The sequence below is a fragment of the Lepidochelys kempii genome, chromosome 21, assembly GCF_965140285.1.
Source record: "Lepidochelys kempii isolate rLepKem1 chromosome 21, rLepKem1.hap1, whole genome shotgun sequence".
In the NCBI taxonomy this organism is placed as follows: Eukaryota; Metazoa; Chordata; order Testudines; family Cheloniidae; genus Lepidochelys; species Lepidochelys kempii.
The window spans coordinates 15,418,007-15,435,906 of record NC_136400.1 but is presented as its reverse complement, the minus strand read 5'-3'; the positions used below and the strand labels follow the sequence as shown (position 1 = coordinate 15,435,906).

Here is a 17,900-nt window from a genome sequence, read left to right as displayed (position 1 = left end):
CTGTGTGCAAGGGGAGCAGTAATGAGGCCAGGGAACTAGCCTTGGCTAATACACTGATCATGGTACTCTCAGCCAGACCCAACTCGGCTGTCATCCCAGCTCTGCCACTGACTCATTGTGTGACCTTGCGCAAGTCACTTACCCAACCCGGGTTAGACTCTTGCTTGGGTCCTAACCCCTTTTCCTGCTTCTGGGGGGCGAAGAGTGAGCCCTGGCCACATGCTGCCAGAGAACAGGAGACATAAGAACAGCCATATTGGGTCAGACCAATGATCCATCTAGCCCAGTATCCTGTTTTCTGACAGTGGCCTGTGCCAGATACTTCAAAGGAAATGAACAGAACAGGGCAGTTATCAAGTGATCCATCCCCTGTCCTCCAGTCCCAGCATCTGGCAGTCAGAGGCCCAGGTCTACCAGCTGCATCCAGCCACGCTGCAAGGGGGTGGGAGGGGGAGGTGTTTCACAGAGATGTGGCTCAGCACTGATGGGGTTAATGCAACCATTCCACTCTCCTTATGTTATCGTGGGCTCTGGGGAGCAGAACCTTGTCTTTCAAGTCTCATAGCAAGGTGGCCTGGTCTAGCAGTTAGAGGGGACTGGCAGTCTGGCCTTATGGGTTCTATTTTGGGCTCTGCTGTGTGGCCTGGGGCACATGCAGTTTCCCTGCCTCAGTTTCCCCCTTTGTCAAATGCCAGCCATAATAATGACACTCACTTCTATAGCACGTGGTGATCTCAAAGCACTTTGCCGGCATTCATTCATTCAGCATCACAATTCCTTTGGGTGGTGCGTACAGAACAGAGAGGCCTTACTTATTCCATGGCTGAAATGCAGCCGTCCCTTGGGTGGGTCGTGGCTACTGTGTAGCAGTGCACAAGAACACGACACTACATTAGGGCAGGAAGCGAAGGAGAATATCGTATGCAACTGAAACTGCAGGGGGAATTCAGTTCAGCAGAACGTAATCACTGGACGTGGGCAGGGCACCAGCTTTAATTCCTCTGCTCAGATGGAAAGCACCAGCAGCCCATGAGTGGGGAGGGCCTAGGCTTGATGTCTCACCAAAACCATCCCCCCATTTTGCCGCACAGCACCCCTAGCACCGTGCTGGGGCATGGGGGTCAGCACTGACTCAGAGGGGAGAGCGCCCCCTACTGAGTCCCCTGCCGGCTCCCTGCAGCGCGCTCCTGGGGCATTGGGGTCAGCGTTGTCTGCAAGGGGAGAATGCCCCCTAACCCAAGCTGTAGCAAGGTCTCAGCTGGGGCAGTCCGTGGCTGCAGGCTGGACTCCCAGTGACAGGGCTCCCAGAAGGGAATGAAACACCCCCTCTCTGCCCAGAGGGAACGAAGCTGCCAGAGAACAAGGTGCCCACGCCAACAACGTCAGCCACGTCACAGCCAGACAGGCCCTTCTTAGAACAAGAGGGGTCAGAGCCCGGACGTGCTCGTGCCGTGTGAACACGGCCACCAATTTCTGGTGCTGCTGGTTATACGGTAGAGCCCACTGGAACACCCCCCCGGGACACTCCCATCCCGGGATCCCCTTTCACACACACACACAACTAGGCATCCCTTCCTTCCCCTCCCCCTCCCCGCGGCTGGGTACTCCTCCACCTCCAAGACCACCACACACAACCCTGCAGTCCTGGCACCTCTCCCGAGCAGTGGGGCACTCGCGCCCCACCCTACACCCCCCTCACCAGCAGCGTTGACACCCACTGAACCTAGCAAAAGAAAAGAGGCAAAGTGAATAGCAGCTGGCACAGCCCCCCTGGGGACAGGGGGCAACTATGCCCACTCCAGAATTGGGAGCCTACCAACCAAGGGAAACACCTTTCAGCATAAACACCACAGGAGACCAAATCCTGGCCCAGTCCGGCCCCCTCTCCCCTACCCCTCCTGCTTTAACAAGAGCACCACATCAGAACGGCCACCCTGAGTCAGACCAGTGGTCCATCTAGCCCAGTGGCCAATGCCAGGTGCTTCAGAGGGAATGAACAGAACAGGGCAATAGTGGAGTGATCCATCCCCTGTTGTCCAGTCCCAGCATCTGGCAGTCAGAGGTTCAGGGACATGCAGAGCATGGGGGTTGTGTCCCTGACCATCCTGGCTAATAGCCATTGCTAACCACTAGACTACACTCTCTCCCTAGGGCTGGAAATAGCACCCAGGAGTCCTGGCTAGACCATCCTGCTGTAACAAGTTATAATGCTCACGCGTCAGCTCTGCCCAGTCCCTGTCTTTGGAGAGAACCCCGATTCCCCCTTGCTCTGGCTGGCCTAACCTGATTGTTTGGGGGTGCCAGGCTGGGCCATCGGGCTGCAATCCCAGCCCATCTCTGCCCACTGAGACTGCAAGCCCGTCCCGGCTGCAGCAGGAGGAGACCCAGCCTTGTCGTGGACAGGCAGCGCTAATGACTCAAGAGTAGGGAGTTGGTATCTCCCGCCTCATCTTGTAAGTGCTCCAGTGCGGTAATAGACTGAGAGCTCGGAGAGTGACCCTCCTCTCAGCAGCTGGCAAGGAGACAGAGACGCCTCTGCCAGCAATTCTTCCTAGGCACTGCTGGCAAGGGGGGGAATGACAGAGGCCGGGGGGGCGGGGGGGGTTGACAGTCTCTGCTTGGCGCTGGTATTTAATCTGCTGCATCCCCTGGGACATGAGAGATGGACCCTGCCCCCAATGACGCTGGCGTGAAGCCGTCAGAGTCACTGCACTGTCTCTCCCAGACCCCACCCCACGGGGCCCACTCAGGCCTGCTGGGCTCTCGCTTTCTTCCTGCTGCAAATCACCCAGAGAAACGCCTCCCCTCAGCAATGGAGCGTGCTGTCATGGAGCGACCCCTACACAAACCGAGGCGCTGGCCTCAGCCCCACACCAGCAGCTGGCATATAGGGCTGGCACGCTCTCGCCCGCCTTCATCTGCGCTTGCTTCCTCCCGTCACCTTTTTCTCATTCCTGCCCTTGTCCCACTCCCCAGCCTCGCTTTTCTGACCCATTCTGGCCTGCTCCGGGCCCCGCTCCCAGCTGCGTGCCCAGAGACACTCGTTCTCATCTTCCCCCCGGTGCGGACACGCTCAGCACGCCCGGTACTGACATGCTTCACTTTGGCGCAGTGGGTTCATCCCATCAGTGGTGCACTCCTGGAAGGGGATGGGGAGCCCTTCTTTCTGCAGCAACACGGCACATGGTGCCACTGGCCTCAGGGTCCCTCGGAGAGCGGGGATGGCCACGCGCACCAACCAGGGGTACACAGTGGGTCCCAGGGAAGGTGCTGCTTAGATCCAGGGTTTGGATGTGGCCCATTGTAGGGTGACTGGGATCAAAGCTCAGGGCTGTTCGGAGCTGGCCCATCTTACCCATGAAAGGACATCCCTGAATCCACCCCTTCCTCACACCACAGGCAGGCAGCCAGAAAGTTTGTTTGCTCTCCAGGGACCCTGCAGGCGGCAGGCACCCACTGTGTAATCGCCCCCCATACACTAGTGGCATCGTACAGCAAGCTGGCATGAGCACAGATGCTCCAGATCCTCTCTGGGGCTTCAGACCCAGCCCAGGCTGCCCGCGTGACCCACAGGCAGGCCAGAGACCAGGTGGGAAACGTTCTGTCCTCACTTCCCTCCTTGTCTCGCCAGCATCCCTTGGGATCCCAAGCCCCGTGTCCTGCCTGAGGGAAGCCCCCGAATTGCAGCCTTGAGACAAGAGACGCCAGCCCTGCAGCATCACCCCTGCACTTCTTGCTTTACCCTAACCAGTGCTCAGGAGTCTTCCCGGTCAGGACCAACCCCGGGCCGGAGCCACTTCCTGGCTGGAACCTTGAAATCACCCCCACATCTCTCCTTCTCCGCAGCGCCCGGAGGCGAGGGGGCCCCTGCCAAGCCCGCATGCCACACGCTAGGCTCTCCAGCCCCAGGGCTTCACCGGCAATGAAAGAGGGGCCGGGGCTCAGGCAACTGTTATACTTTCATAACTGATGCAGCAAGCCCAGCGGCGCCGGGGCTCTGAACTGCCCGTGCCCAGTGTAGAGGAGCCCGGGCGCAAATATGCCCGGTGCAAACCAGGCGCCCCCCGAGTCAGCCAGCGGGCCCAGGAGCCCCCCCAGCAGCACCCAGCGCCGCTCCCCTTCCCAGGGAGAAAACAAGCAAACTTCAGGGAGCTCTTTCCCTCCGCCGCGCCCCAAGCCCACCCAGCGACGCCAGGGGCGCCAAGCCGGGGCGGGCAGCAGCGCCCCGGACCCTTGCCGCAGAGCCGGGAAACTCACCCGCCTGCGGGAGCGGAGCCGGCGCGCGGGACCAGGACGCCCCGAGCCTGGGCTCCGGCAGCTCGAGCCCCGAATGCGGCAGAGTCGCCAGCCCGCCGGGGCTCCCGTGCGGCGTCGGAGCGCAGCGCTCCCACCTCATTGGCTAAAGCATCTGCGTTAATGGAGCGGGGTCGGGAGGGGGGAGGAAGGCTGCGCCCCCCCCCTCAGCTCCTCCCCACCGCGGGGCGGCCCATCCCCCCGCCCCGCCCAAGCGCCCCCCGCCCCAGCCCGGCTTTGCTGCGCGCCGCGGCCGGGAAATGGGGCTGGCGCCGCGCCGGGGGCAGGTCGCTGCGCTGGCAGGAGCGGCGGGGAGGAGGCTTCAGGCGCAGCCCGGGCTCGCTCCGAGCGCTACCGTGGCCTCCGGGCGCTGCGCAGTGGCGGGCTCCGAGCCAGGCGACCCCCGGCAGAGGCGAGGCTGGGGAGCCGACGCGCTACCCGGATCGAGGCCCCCGTGGATGCGCAGCCCCCCACTCCCACCCCCCCCCCTTTGGACGGCTCCTCTTTGGGGCTGGCGCGTTGTGACTTCGGCTTCCCCTCGCCCGGACTAGTGCTGAATGCAGGGGGGGGCCCCGCTGGAGGCCAGAGAGCGCTGCCTCGCCGTGGGGCTGGGGAGGCAGGACTCCTGGGTTCTGTCCCTGGCTGTGCCGCTCGCCTGCTGGAGGAAGTTGGCCAAGTGGCTCCTCTGTGTGTCAGCTTCTCACTCCGTGACACAGGGACAATCACACCTGTCCTGTCCCCCGGGCGGGCTGGGGTGGGTGAACGGACGGATCAGGCTTACTTCAGGAGTGGCTGTGATGGGCTTCGAGGTCCTCGGAGGGGCTAGGGAAGGACAAAACTCTATTACTCTGTATTAGCAAACTAGAGCCAGCTGCCCTCTGCCCCGTCTAGTGATTGCTCATGGGGCAGTTAAAGACCTCCATTTGTGCGGGAATGTAACATACCCTGGGCTGAGCTGTCCGCCCTGGGCTTGAACCTGGGGTACCTGTATCACTCCTGCTGGATTCAGAGGAGCAGCCGTGTTAGTCTGTATTCGCAAAAAGAACAGGAGGACGTGTGGCCCCTAAGAGACGAACCAATTTATTTGAGCATCAGCTTTCCTGAGCTACAGCCCACTGCATCGGATGCTACCAAACCCAGCTCCTGCAGTGCAAAGCCTGGAGCCGCCTCACAAACTGCTGGACAGGGCGTAGCCATTAGAGGGAGACCGAGACACGCTCTCGCCAGAAGGCGGGCAGATTGACCCGGAGGCGGATTTGAGTGCTGGCTTCTTCATTGCGATACTTGGTCCCCTCCACCCAATTGTCCACTAAGCACTGGATTAATTACAGCACGCTTTTTAAATTTAAGTTAGTATGTAAATGCCTACATCCGTTACAACGCCCCCAAACCCCTTATTAAGTCATAAAACACCCATATAATTACTATACCTGTCCCTTTCTCTTGTTTGCAACACTACGCATGTTATACAGACATTTTTACCTTGAAAATACATTGCTTTGCAATAATTTGTTGCTACAGTTAGCAGTTCTTACTGGAGGGAGGAAGGGGCCATGAGCAGTTCTCCGGGGTGGGAGGAAGGGGCCATGACGCTGGGCCTGCTTGTATAGCTGGGAAAGAAGGGAGGGGGAGATCACACTTCTATTACGCAAAGGGTATTTTTTAGACAACGACATTTCTCATGCAGCTGCAAGGCTTATCAGTTCTCAACAAGCTACAGGGAAGGGAAAAATATAGCAACTTATTTATTAAACAAAGAAATACTGCCTGTCTGTGCCTTTTGTCCCTCATGCCATGTCAGCACACCAGCAGTTTCCCGGGTCTTTACTTAACCCTAACATATCCCAACACCTGGTTACAATACTATAATACTGTTGCCATTCTGTGGAGCAGTAGCATCTACCTAGGCCTTGCAGGTCAGCTACCAGTGAAGAGAAAATCGGTGACACAGAGTCTAAGTGTAACTTGTTTTAATGACATGTAAACACCCATCCTGGGATGGAAGGGGGTCAAACAGCATGCAGACAATCCGGTTTTCTGGGAATCTCAGCCCAACACCCTTGTCGCGTCCCCAGGGAGCAGTCCCAGAATTGACTCAGGCTAGAGAATAAGGCAAAGAGCAAACTCTCCAGCTCCTTACAACAGCTCCCCTAAAGAAGGCCAGCAATAAAAACTTACTTCAATACAGCATTTCTTCAAAGACTAAAAACTTGCTCTCACGTTAGGAAAAAGAACTTGTAAGATTATTTGTAACAGCGCCATCTGGTTCCTGCTATGACAACGTAAGATACTTGACTCTGCTCTAGCCCCTTTTACCAGAGGATCCCAGAACACTTTGTCACCAAAGTAACCCTCCTCTCAACCCCCCGAGGGCAGAACAGAGGAGAATCTCTGTGTCTGATCAGCAGCGCTTCTCTCAGTAAAATATGCTCTCGTGACCCAGGCCCCAGTCCTGCACTTAGAAGTGCATGGGCAACCCCCCGTTCCTGCATCACATCCCAGGAATCTGCCCACACGGTCCTCAATGCAGGATCAGAGTCTGTGACTTTATGTGAACTACTGGCACTGCTGTGCCCAGAATGACTGCCGTGATGGGCAACAGAGGCTATACTGCGGCCGCCTATCCTCCTGTGCATCTGCAAGCAGAACACCCTGTCAAGCAAGTGGAAATTTTGCCTGCAGAATCTGTCCCCCGCTTGCAAAGTGGTTGGCGTTCCTGAAGAACACACCTTACCTGGGTATCTCAGAACCTGGCAGGAATGCTACTGGATGCAGTAACACTTGGGCAAAATGCACAATGCCCTCGCAGCTAGCCTATCGGTGCACATTCTCCTTCGGAAGCAGTTTCGAATCACGCTAGGTGAAATTTGCCCCGGTGCAGAGAGTCAGCGTGAAGCTAGGCACCACTTAAGTTCCACTAATGCCATTCAAGTGGCAGCTGAGCTTTGGGCTGGCTCTCTGCAGATGGGAGAATTTTGCCCATTGTCTGGCAGTGACTTTCCCCATCAGAGCTACAGGGTGTCGCAGCTAGACCTGGTCAGCCATGAACACTGGGATGAGAAATGGTTTAGAAATGGAAATTTTCGACTGCAAAACATCCATTTTGGGAGCAATGTTCAGGTTTACATTAAAAATAATAATCAACCAGCCCCGCCCTCCCCCAAGTTAAATTTTCTCCCTTTTAAATTGATTCTCTCCCAGGATTTGTCTGTCCTTTCCAAGGAACATTTCTAATGAAACTTCTGACCTTTGAATGTTGATTTTTGTCAAAATGTTTCATGGGGAAAAGAAGAATCATTTCCCCTCCAGCTCTGATTGGACAGAGAGCTTTTGTGGGCATGAGGATGGGCACATTACATTATCCAGGGCATCCCCCAACTTATTCCTAATCATACCTTTAACCCATCCCTGCCTTCATGGGTTTTGCTTAGCCTATATATATTATGTAGGCAAACCATTCCAGCAATGTCTGATCTTCATTTGTTTGTATTTTTAAAACAGTATCTGGGCTATTTTTCGATCCCTCTATCTCAGTGGTTCTCAAACTTCGTTGCACCGTGACCCCTCTTCTGACAACAAAAATTACTACATGCCCCCAGGATGGGGGACAAAGCTCAAGGCCACCCCAGCCCTGCTGGCACAGGGCAGGCAAAGCTGAAGCATATAACCTTAGCCCCCCTTCCCAGGGCTGAAGCATTCAGGCTTCAGCCCTGGGCGATGGGGCTCAGGCTTCGGCTTCAGCCTCAGCCCTAGGTCCCAGCGAGTCGAACACCAGCCTTGGTGACCCCATTAAAATGGGGTTGGGACCACAACCCCTGCTTTATCTGTGAAGCCAGGGTAGTGCCTTGAAATCAACTCTAAAGTCCTCAGGCGGAAAGAAATATTCTATTTAATAGAGATAAAGAATTAGACTGGGAGTCAGGAGATTCAGGACCTATTCCCAGACTTCGTGTGAACTTGGGTTAAGCCCAGACCCTGATAGATATATAGGCACCCAACTCCCTTTGAGATCAGCTGGTGAAGAACTAAGTATCATGATTATTTCTATAACTCAGAACATCATGGCTTTCAAGTTCAATACCTCACCAGCTTCCTCCCTGGGCTAGAAGCCAGGGCTGTGTCTCATGGGCAAGGAAGACCCCAGCTTTTCGCTGCTTGGAAAAAGCTCCTCCTTCTGGCCTCGAGGGGTCACGTGGGATCAGACATTAGACGTGTCACTGGGATGGGATGGGAGATTGTCCCTCTTGGACCTTGGCTCGGTGTAGTCTTGGAAGGAAGGGAAACTTCACATTTTGGGGAGAAAAACTTTTTTGCCTGGCATAGGAGGAAGTTGATTTAACAAAACAAAATGGCAGCTGTTTGGAGTAGGGAGCATGCAGGTGAAGAGGTCCCATACTCATACTATCACCCCCTCTTACAGATCCATATATACAGCCCCTTTATCCCAAAGGATATAAAAATGCTTTACAAATGCAGCCAGCTCTGGGGTGGAAAGCAGCAGCTAGACAGCCCCAACCTGGGGAGGAGGAGAAATGTGGGCCGAGGGCACTACGTGAGGCCTTCCAGTGCCAGAAGCTGCCCTGGAATCTTTCATGTCCAGCAGCATGGGGAGGACATTGGGTTTGTAAAGGCTTCTCTGAAAGACACACACAGAGTAAAGAGAAAAGAACAGGAGGACTTGTGGCACCTTAGAGACTAACAAATTTATCTGAGCATAAGTTTTCGTGAGCTACAGCTCACTTCATCGCATGCATTCAGTGGAAAGAGTAAAGTGAATAAGCATCAATGTCCGAGAACCTCAGTTGGAGTAAATCAACCTAGTTTCCGTGGGTGTGTGTGATGGGGGTGTGAGCTAACCCTGATAGAGGTCACACCCTTTATCCCAAGGGGGGTAGGGATTTCCAAGCTGGGGCTCGTGCCTCACTAAGGGACAGCCTGATGCCTCTGGTCGGGCTGTAGCCCATTGATTTAGCAGAGCTAATGTACGGATACCTTCCTGCATGTGCGCAATCCAGGCCAGTCACTGGCAGGTTTCTCCAGTGGCCTACTCCCAACCCTCTTGCTCCCAAGTGGAGCTAGGCCGGGGGTAGAAAAGCCATTTCATGACAGATTTTGAGCCTTAAAACATCGGCTGCATTTCGAATCAGAACAAAGTCCCCAAAGTTCCCAATTCGATACGGAAGATCATTGTAAAAAACCCAATTCATTTTGGATCAGCCAACACGTTTTTCTTTGATTTTGACTTTTTAAAATTCTATCTTCTAGTAGAACAATACAATATATAAAACTCTAAATCAAAATAATTCAGAACAAAAGAATAAAAAGGTTCATTCTGAAATGTCCAAACGGTATTGTCGGAACTCCCCCACCCCCAGTTGGTGAAACTGACATGAGTTCCCAAGGCTTTTCGATATCAACAGAACTGCATTGTCCTCCAGAAGCTTGTTCAGTCCAGTTTTTCTGAGCTCTGTGGCTGGCAGGAGGCTGCACCTGCCCCCTCTGGCTTGCAAATGATGGGTGAGTGGCAGGTCAGCAATGCAGCCGGGGCTCAGCCTGAGAAAGACTGGCAGCCTGCTTCAGTTCTGGCTGCCTTCTCTCCCCAGTGAATTGTCCTTGTTTGATCAGAATCTCAGCAGCTGGACTCACCTTTCCCTTCACTCCAGCACTCTCTGGTTTTACAGCCCACATGCCATTCTGCACACACACACACACCCCCTTGCTAAAGCAGAAAGTCTCCTCCTTCTTGTTTAACTCAAATGTCCTTCAGGCTCTTTATCTGCCCAGTCTTTGCAACAAACTCCTGGGCAGGTGAACAGATACTATGGGAGCAGCTAACTCACACTCAGTCTTTTATGCTTCAAAAACACAAGTCTCCAGCTCTCAGGCGAGAGCAGATTTGCCATCCAGGGCTGGTACCGTACCATCACATCACATCACATCCATCCATCCATCCATCCGTCCATCCACTCACTCACTCACTCACTCACTCACTCACTCCCTCCAGCCCTGAAGAGGTTGAAAAAGCCCTTCAGAGGGCTGGGACTGGGGCAGGGAATAAAACCCCGGCTGACTGGGGGAAGTGGCAGCAGCAGGGGGCCATGCCCCAATCAGGGCCCAGGGGGCTCTATAAAGGCTGTGAGCCAGAAGTTCCAGAAGAGACTCTCTCTAGCTTGGAGAGAGAGTGACCTGGCTGCAAGGGCTGAGAAAGTACCTAGACTGGGAGCAGGGCTGGGGAAGGCCAAGGGAGCCGGGGAGCTTGGGCTTAGGAAAGCCTATTTGGTACAGGAGTTGCAGGGGCAGCTGCGGGTAGGCAGAGGCAGCAAGTTCAAATCCCCTCACCTGTGATGAGTGGCTTATACTGCAGTCTGCCCCAGGGAGCTAGTTGGTGACTGGCAGTAGCCGAAGACTGAGGCGAAGTGGGGATAGTGGGTGGGGGGGCTCCCCTAAGAGGGGGAGACCTGGAACTGTGGGTGTACTGCCATGGGGCAGCACCCAAGACAAGGGCATCGGGGTCCAGGAGGGACATGGGGGCCAGGGGTGGCAAGTCACTGGCCTGAAGGAGGTGCTCTGGAGGCTGAATGCTAATTCCCTGAGATGACCAGCAGGAGGTGCTGCTGGTGAGTCTCCGCCTGGCTACAGTGACTATTATGGCATGGGAAGTGGCATTAAGCAGAGTGCCCCAAGGGTCAGTCCTGGGGCTGGTTTTGTTCAATATCTTCATTAATGATCTGGAGGATGGTGTGGATTGCACCCTCAGCAAGTTTGCAGATGACACGAAACTGGGAGGAGTGGTAGATACGCTGGAAGGTAGGGATAGGATACAGAGGGACCTAGACAAATTAGAGGATTGGGCCAAAAGAAAAATGATAAGGTTCAACAAGGACAAGTGCACTTAGGATGGAAGAATCCCATGCACCGCTACACACTAGGGACTGAATGGCTCAGCAGCAGTCCTGCGGAAAGGACCTAGGGGTTACAGTGGACAAGAAGCTGGATATGAGTCAACAGTGTGCCTTGTTGCCAAGAAGGCTAATGGCATTTTGGGCTGTATAAGTAGGGGCATTGCCAGCAGATTGAGGGATGGGATCGTTCCCCTCTATTCGACATTGGTGAGGCCTCATCTGGAGTACTATGCCCAATTTTGGGCCCCACACTACAAGAAGGATGTGAAAAAATTGGAAAATGTCCAGCGGAGGGCAACAAAAATGATGAGGGGACTGGAACACATGACTTATGAGGAGAGGCTGAGGGAACTGGGATTGTTTAGCCTGCAGAAGAGAAGAGTGGGGGGGGGGGTTGATAGCTGCTTTCAACTACCTGAAAGGGGGTTCCAAAGAGGATGGATCTAGACTGTTCTCAGTGGTAGCAGATGACAGAATGAGGAGCAATGGTTTCAAGTTGCAGTGGGGGAGGTTTAGGTTGGATATTAGGAAAAACTTTTTCAGTAGGAGGGTGGTGAAGCACTGGAATGGGTTACCTAAGGAGGTGGTGGAATCTCCTTCCTTTGAGGTTTTTAAGGCCTCGCTTGCCAAAGCCTTGGCTGGGATGATTTAGTTGGGGATTGGTCCTGCTTTGAGCAGGGGGTTGGATTAGATGACCTCCTGAGGTCCCTTCCAACCCTGATATTCTATGAAGTGTCCACTGGACAATCTATATATTCAAATGTAATCCACACTAAAGTTTGGGAACCCCTCTCCCTTGCGTATTGGTGAGAGAACACGTGTCTGGGTGGGTCATGGATGGGACTTTCTGACATACAGAGATGCTTAGGTTCTATGCGTGGGCATTAGAGAGACATAGGGTTACACTTAGACCAGCTAAGTGCTCTCACTGAGATCAAGGTGCGGCAGATTTATCACCAACTCAAATAGCACCACAGAAAGAGCAAATACTGTGGAAGTCTGAATTTCTAATTAATGGCCCTTAATAGGGGAATATGAATCCTTTTTATAATGCAGCCAGCTAATCTCAGCAATAGCAAGCTAGTTCAAACAGGCATCTTTTGGGCTCAACTTCTTCCATACGCTCATGAAAAATAAGGGTTAGAAAATGTCACCCTGCCTTGTTTTAGGTTGTTAAGAGATTCTGTACTGCACGCAGTGTCCATGTGGAATGCACTGCGTTGCTGGCTTTCGTTGGGATGGTCTCCTCATTCCTGAGAGTGCATAGGTGACAGTGGCAAAGTATGGGCCACCGACATCTCCCTCAAGTGGCTGGTGCACTGGAGGATAACAGTAATGAAACTGCTCTTTTAGCTCAAGTGGCAGACCTCAAACCAGTGCCTAATTTTAAGCATTTCGGGGCGGGGGCGGGGGGGATAAAGGGACAGCAGGCTGATGTAGCATTATGCCTGGGGAAGAATATTCAATTCACTCTACTCCATGGCAGTCTTTGTGATGCCGGGCTGGGTTTTGTGTCACAGGAGAACAGGATTTGAGGTCCCAATCCAGCAAAGCGTTTAAGTATCCCCCCTAATATTTCAGCACTATAACCTGGACAGCTTTGAGGCACCACAGAGCAAATCTGGAGTCACTCCACTGATGTCTGTGTTGTTACCGCAGTGTAAAGGAGAGAAGAACCAAAGCCTCAGGGAATAACATTCATCCCATTTTAGACCCCAGCGCAAACCCACTGATTTTTGCCGGGGTGGCCCTGAGGTAAATGACAATAGAGTTTAACCCATAGCCTAACAAAGCTCTCAGCACAGCCTGTAAGAGCTGCCATGTAGCGTCAGCTCGAGCCCCAGCTCTACACGGCCCTGCTGGAATTTAAGTGAGTGCACTAGGAATCTCCATCCTCTTTTGAAATCTGGCCCCAGGCACTCAGCCATAACAGGGATCAGGGCCATAGAAGCACCAAGATGGATGGAGAGCCAAGGGAAGAGAGAGAATCTCCTTTTCACAGTACATTCTCAGCTGTGTGCCCTAATAAACACAGGCGTCTTTGAAATGTTAATTGAATTAATATATTTTGTAGTGACTTGTTACAAGCCGCTTGGCCTTCAGGTTTTTTAACGCCGATTAAATGAGCGGCTCAGCCAGGTTCTGCAGTCCCATTTATTGTTTTATGAGCTAATGGGGTTGTCAAAGGATTGCAGTAAAAAGAGCCACTGTTATAAATACAGAACTATGGAGTGTTTTACAGCTGTGTTCAATTACAATGAGCAGGCAGCCCCTCTCCCCAGAGGCCTCTTTCACCCCAGATTCCAGGCAGGTTTGTAATGGCTCGGGCGTTCTGGACCTAGAAAACTCACCACATCCCTGGGAAAACAAGCATGATCTTTCCTGGGCTGAATGACTGCAGTGCTAAGGAGCCGGTAATGTCTCTTCACCAGGGTGCAATGGGGAGATCACAGATTAACCCTTACGAGCTCACTCCATTAGCTGCACTCGGCTGGAAGGCAGGGCCCCGCTGCAATGGCATTGCGTCCCTCTCTCTTGGAGCCAGGGCACAGGGGACTCAGTCCCTCATCTCCTCCAACCAAGTACCCTCTCTGAGGTGGCTAATACAGGCATGGCCACTAGCTTCCCCCACCCCCCAAGTGGTGTCCAGTTCTCAAAGCACCAGGGTGAAAGGGGCTCCCTGACCCCTCTCCCCACCCAGGGCTGGATAGAAGGGGGGGACCAGAACCCATGGGGGCAGCACCCAAGAAACAGCCACTGCAGTTTGATCTCTGGGTCATCTGAGTGCATGGCACAGAGACCCCCCGCCCCCGGTCCAGCGCCTAGGATCCAGGTCATAGCTCCCATTGGTGCAGAGTGGCTTGCATCTCTGGGAGAGATTAACAGGGGCTCCCAGCCCCATTGCTATAGGCCCAGCTCAGCCCACATATTGCCATCTCTCCTCCTCCCCCTACACTAGCAGTGAGTTTGGCTCCTGTCTGGCCAGAGCTATGCAGCTGTTTAGCAATCCCCTCCCCAATGCACCCGGCCCCAGCAGGCTCCCATGACCGGGGGTCTCCAAACACTGGTGCAGAGGACGCAGGTTTCCTCAGAACAGGCACATGTAAAGCACACCTGTCTCAGATCCATGCGCACTTTGATATAGAGGAGGCAAGCGAAGCTGGTACCGCACTGCAAGAACCCATAGAAAAGGGACATAGCGACACAGAGACACCCCCCCCCCCCCCACGCCATTGGCTTTCCCTAGTGATGAATTCAGCCCTTAATGAGGCTTAAATTACTGCAGTCTCGGGGTAGCCTGAGCTGTGGAAGAGACCCAGCGCCGCCCAGCTACCAGTGAACAGGGAGTTCGGATGAACTCCAGCTACAAAACCCCGGCCAGCACCTACATTAGGGCTGAGCCATCTGGGGTCAGGGAGCGACAGCCTGTTCTAGACAGAGTCTGAGGGGTTGATTAATTTCCCTCTAGGTCCTGCCCTTGCAGACAGCCAGGGTGGAGGTCTGCCCCGGCTGTAATGAAATGGGTGCCGTCCCATTATTGAAATTGAAACACAGATTCATTACTCCCTTGGCGGCTGCTGCTGCAACGGAGCCAAGGGACTTTTCCACCGCCCAACTGAGGGTCCTTCAGCTCAAGCCAACGGCGAGCGATAAACAACCCTGATCTAGCCACCAGGCAAAGGGAGACAGGGCTGGTTTTTTTCCCCGTGCAGCCTGGAGTGAAAGGACCTAGCTGAGAGAGACAGTGATTGGGCCTTTTCTGTCCCCAGTCTTCCACTGCCCTGCGCTTTGGAGCTGTACCTAGCTCTGCAGCAGACTCAGCTTCCCCAAGGAGGAAGTCAGAGAACTGGCTTTGTCTTTGGGTGAGACGACAATCTGCTTGTGTTCATGCCACGATCACAAGGAAAGGGGTGATAACCTTGTATAGCAGCTCCCAATATCCCTCCAGCGCTTTCATCCAGACACTACATTCAGCTGAGCCTCTTGACTTCTGTTACTTCCAAGTGATACAGTGCGCTGTTAAACATGTCCTGTTCCTCCCCAGAGGCAGCTGCATTTCAGCGGTTCCCCCCCGGTGCTTGTCCATGACCTTGTCAAGTGTTTTGGCAACCTGCTGACTGAACAGTGCTCTGTGATCGAGGATGAGCTGATATTGTAACTGACTGCTCAGGGAGTCTCTGCGGGTGTAGATATATCAGGAATTCCTTTCCATGATGGCACAGTCCGGACCCACCTGCAAGCCTCTTCCTTTTTGATCTGGTCACAGGTTCCGTCTGCCTTGCTCGGGGACTCTAACACAAACACAGGGAGCTGCTCTTTCTGCATGTGACCCGCCATGGGCCTGAGCCCTCTCCCATTCGAATCCGTGGAAAGTCTCGGCTGAACTGGATCAGAGCCCAAGTCCTTCAGAAGACTTACCACCTGGCAATGCCACTGTCTTGGTTAAATCCTACCATGCTAAGGCAGTTCTCATTGCCCAGACACTTGCTTAAATTAATCTTCCTACTGCCAAGCATGGACATTTTCCAGCAAATCCCTTAGGGCCAACTGGACCATGGACAGATTGGGAATGAATTTTGCCAACTGACTGGATCACCCCGGATCTGGTCTCCATTGTGGAGTGGCCATTCCAGCCGCTGTTTCAATCATACCTGACTCAGCAGTTACATCATCTCTGCTCAGCCCTGTGAAGAGGACATGCCCGAAGCCCTGAGCTCTCCAGTGTTAGGGGCGGGGTGGGCTGGTTCCTTTTTCAGCTGGTGCAGGCTCTGTTCCACCCTGTGCTCGGATGAGAGCGAGTCAAGGCTCATCAAAGTAACCCTTAACTTAGGGGAAAGATCACAGGGCTGGGAGCCAGGAGTTGGAGTTGAAAGCCCAGCTCTTCCGTTCACTGCTGCTTTTATGTCTGTGCATGGCACAGCCCTTATTACTGAGCCAGACCTCAGACCCCCAGACTCGGCAGCAGGGCAGTATCTGCTTTGCCTCCAGTTTTACAGATACGTTAATGTAGGGGTTACATACAGTCACTTCAGGGCGAGTATGGAACAGTCCCAGTCTCATCCTCTCAGACAGAGGGCCTCTGGGGACTAACCCACTATGGGCTTGGCTAACCTGGCTGTAACAGGCTATTCTTGCTCCTAGAACCCAAATCAGCAAAACCTACCGCTGTCTAGCAAACCTTGTGTCCCCCCACTGGCGAAGCACCCATCACAGACTGCTCTAGTGGCTAGCACAGAGAGGGCCTAGCAGCTGCTCTTGAGCCCCAGGAGCAGAGCTCTGTGCTGGAGACAGGAGGGACCAGCGTTCAAATCCTGTTGCTGACCCCTGCTAATGGCACGATATAAAACAAAACCGCCATGCTCCACATTGCTCACACAGATTGCTTGTCACACACTGGCAGGTTTGACCATTAAGGGTATGGCAAGCCCTAAGCACCACCTGAGGCTTCAAAATAAGACTTAAATATTGCCTCGTTCTTGTGCCGCATGGGAGTGAATGTTCCCCGCTGTGTCCCTTTCAGAGAGTTTCTTGGAGACCAGCTTTTGACTTGTGTCTAGAGGCAACCTTGCAAAGGCAAAGCAAATGGGCTTTGTGGCCTGATCTGTTTCTTTAGGATGAATCACAAAGGACTGGGTGGGTGGTTTTGTTATTTTTACTATAGAAATTCAGGCCTGGCCGATCCAGTTTTTTGGGGAAGACTCTGCGGCTGCCTGGAGAACTGCTAAAACGATGACATCCCAGTGAAAGCTGCCAGACTGAAATAGGAGGGGATTTCTATTAAAATATTTTAAAGCTCTTGGTTTGTTGTTAACTCTCATTTAACTCAAATGTCTAATAAACACATGGGGGAAAAATCCTCTTTTGCTAAACATTCACCATTCTTGGTCAGTGGCACAGAACAGTCTAGTTTCCTGAGGGCTGTAATACTTTGGTCTCATGTTGGTTGCTAGGTGATCTTTGATATGTAGGAGGTCAGACTAGCTGATCAGATGGTGGTCCCTTCTGACCTTAAATTCTATGACTAAGCCCTATGGTCCCAAGGGGCACCCACTGCACTGAGGTCTTCTGAAAACTCTGCACTTCATGTCTGTAATTTCCAGTCCAGGCTGATGTTCCTGCACTGCTTTGATCGGATAAGTCCAGCTCCAGCATAGATGAACCTTAGTCAGGTGCCTAAACGGGAGCTGAGGTCTTTACAAAATCTGCCTTTTAGGGGTCTGAGTGGGAGTTTAGCAGGGCCTAGACCTGGTGCTGGGGGCCCATTGCACAGAAGTCAATTTTTACCACATTAGCAATGTCACCAGCACCAACCATTAAAAACAAAACAAACAAAAACCACATACACACCACACCATGAGTCAGACATCTCCAAAGCATGAGATCAGCTTTTAAGACTCTCAGGATTTAAAAATCATCCCTGTTGGTTTCTGTTTTTGTTTTTTGCATTCTGCTTTCTGAGCCTTTGGGTCACATTTTACAGCTTTTGTCTGCAATCCCTAAGGCTGGACATTTGCTTTTCTGTTAAAATGCAAGCTGAGCTTTTGACTCAGTCACCTGACTCCAGGAGCTGGGACTTTAGGAAAAAACACCAAGTACATTGAGATTCCCTAGTTGGCAACACTATAGCAGAGGTTGGGCTTCGGATACTAAGGCATTACGAGGCAGCTGCAGCAGAGCACGAGTGGTCTTGCACAAGTCCCCTTT

At 53.2% G+C, this 17,900-nt stretch overlaps 1 protein-coding gene across 4 annotated transcripts in view; it reads right to left on the bottom strand.

The window, feature by feature from the left end:
- The window catches only part of SYT2 (synaptotagmin 2), a 187,611-nt gene extending 183,223 nt beyond the window's left edge, over positions 1-4,388 (bottom strand). For all 4 annotated transcript variants that reach the window (XM_073319716.2, XM_073319715.2, XM_073319727.2 and 1 more), the window contains exon 1: positions 4,258-4,388. The gene's annotated coding sequence lies outside the window, so the exon portion shown is untranslated. The remainder of the gene's footprint in view (positions 1-4,257) is intronic.
- Between the last annotated feature and the right edge of the window lie 13,512 nt (positions 4,389-17,900).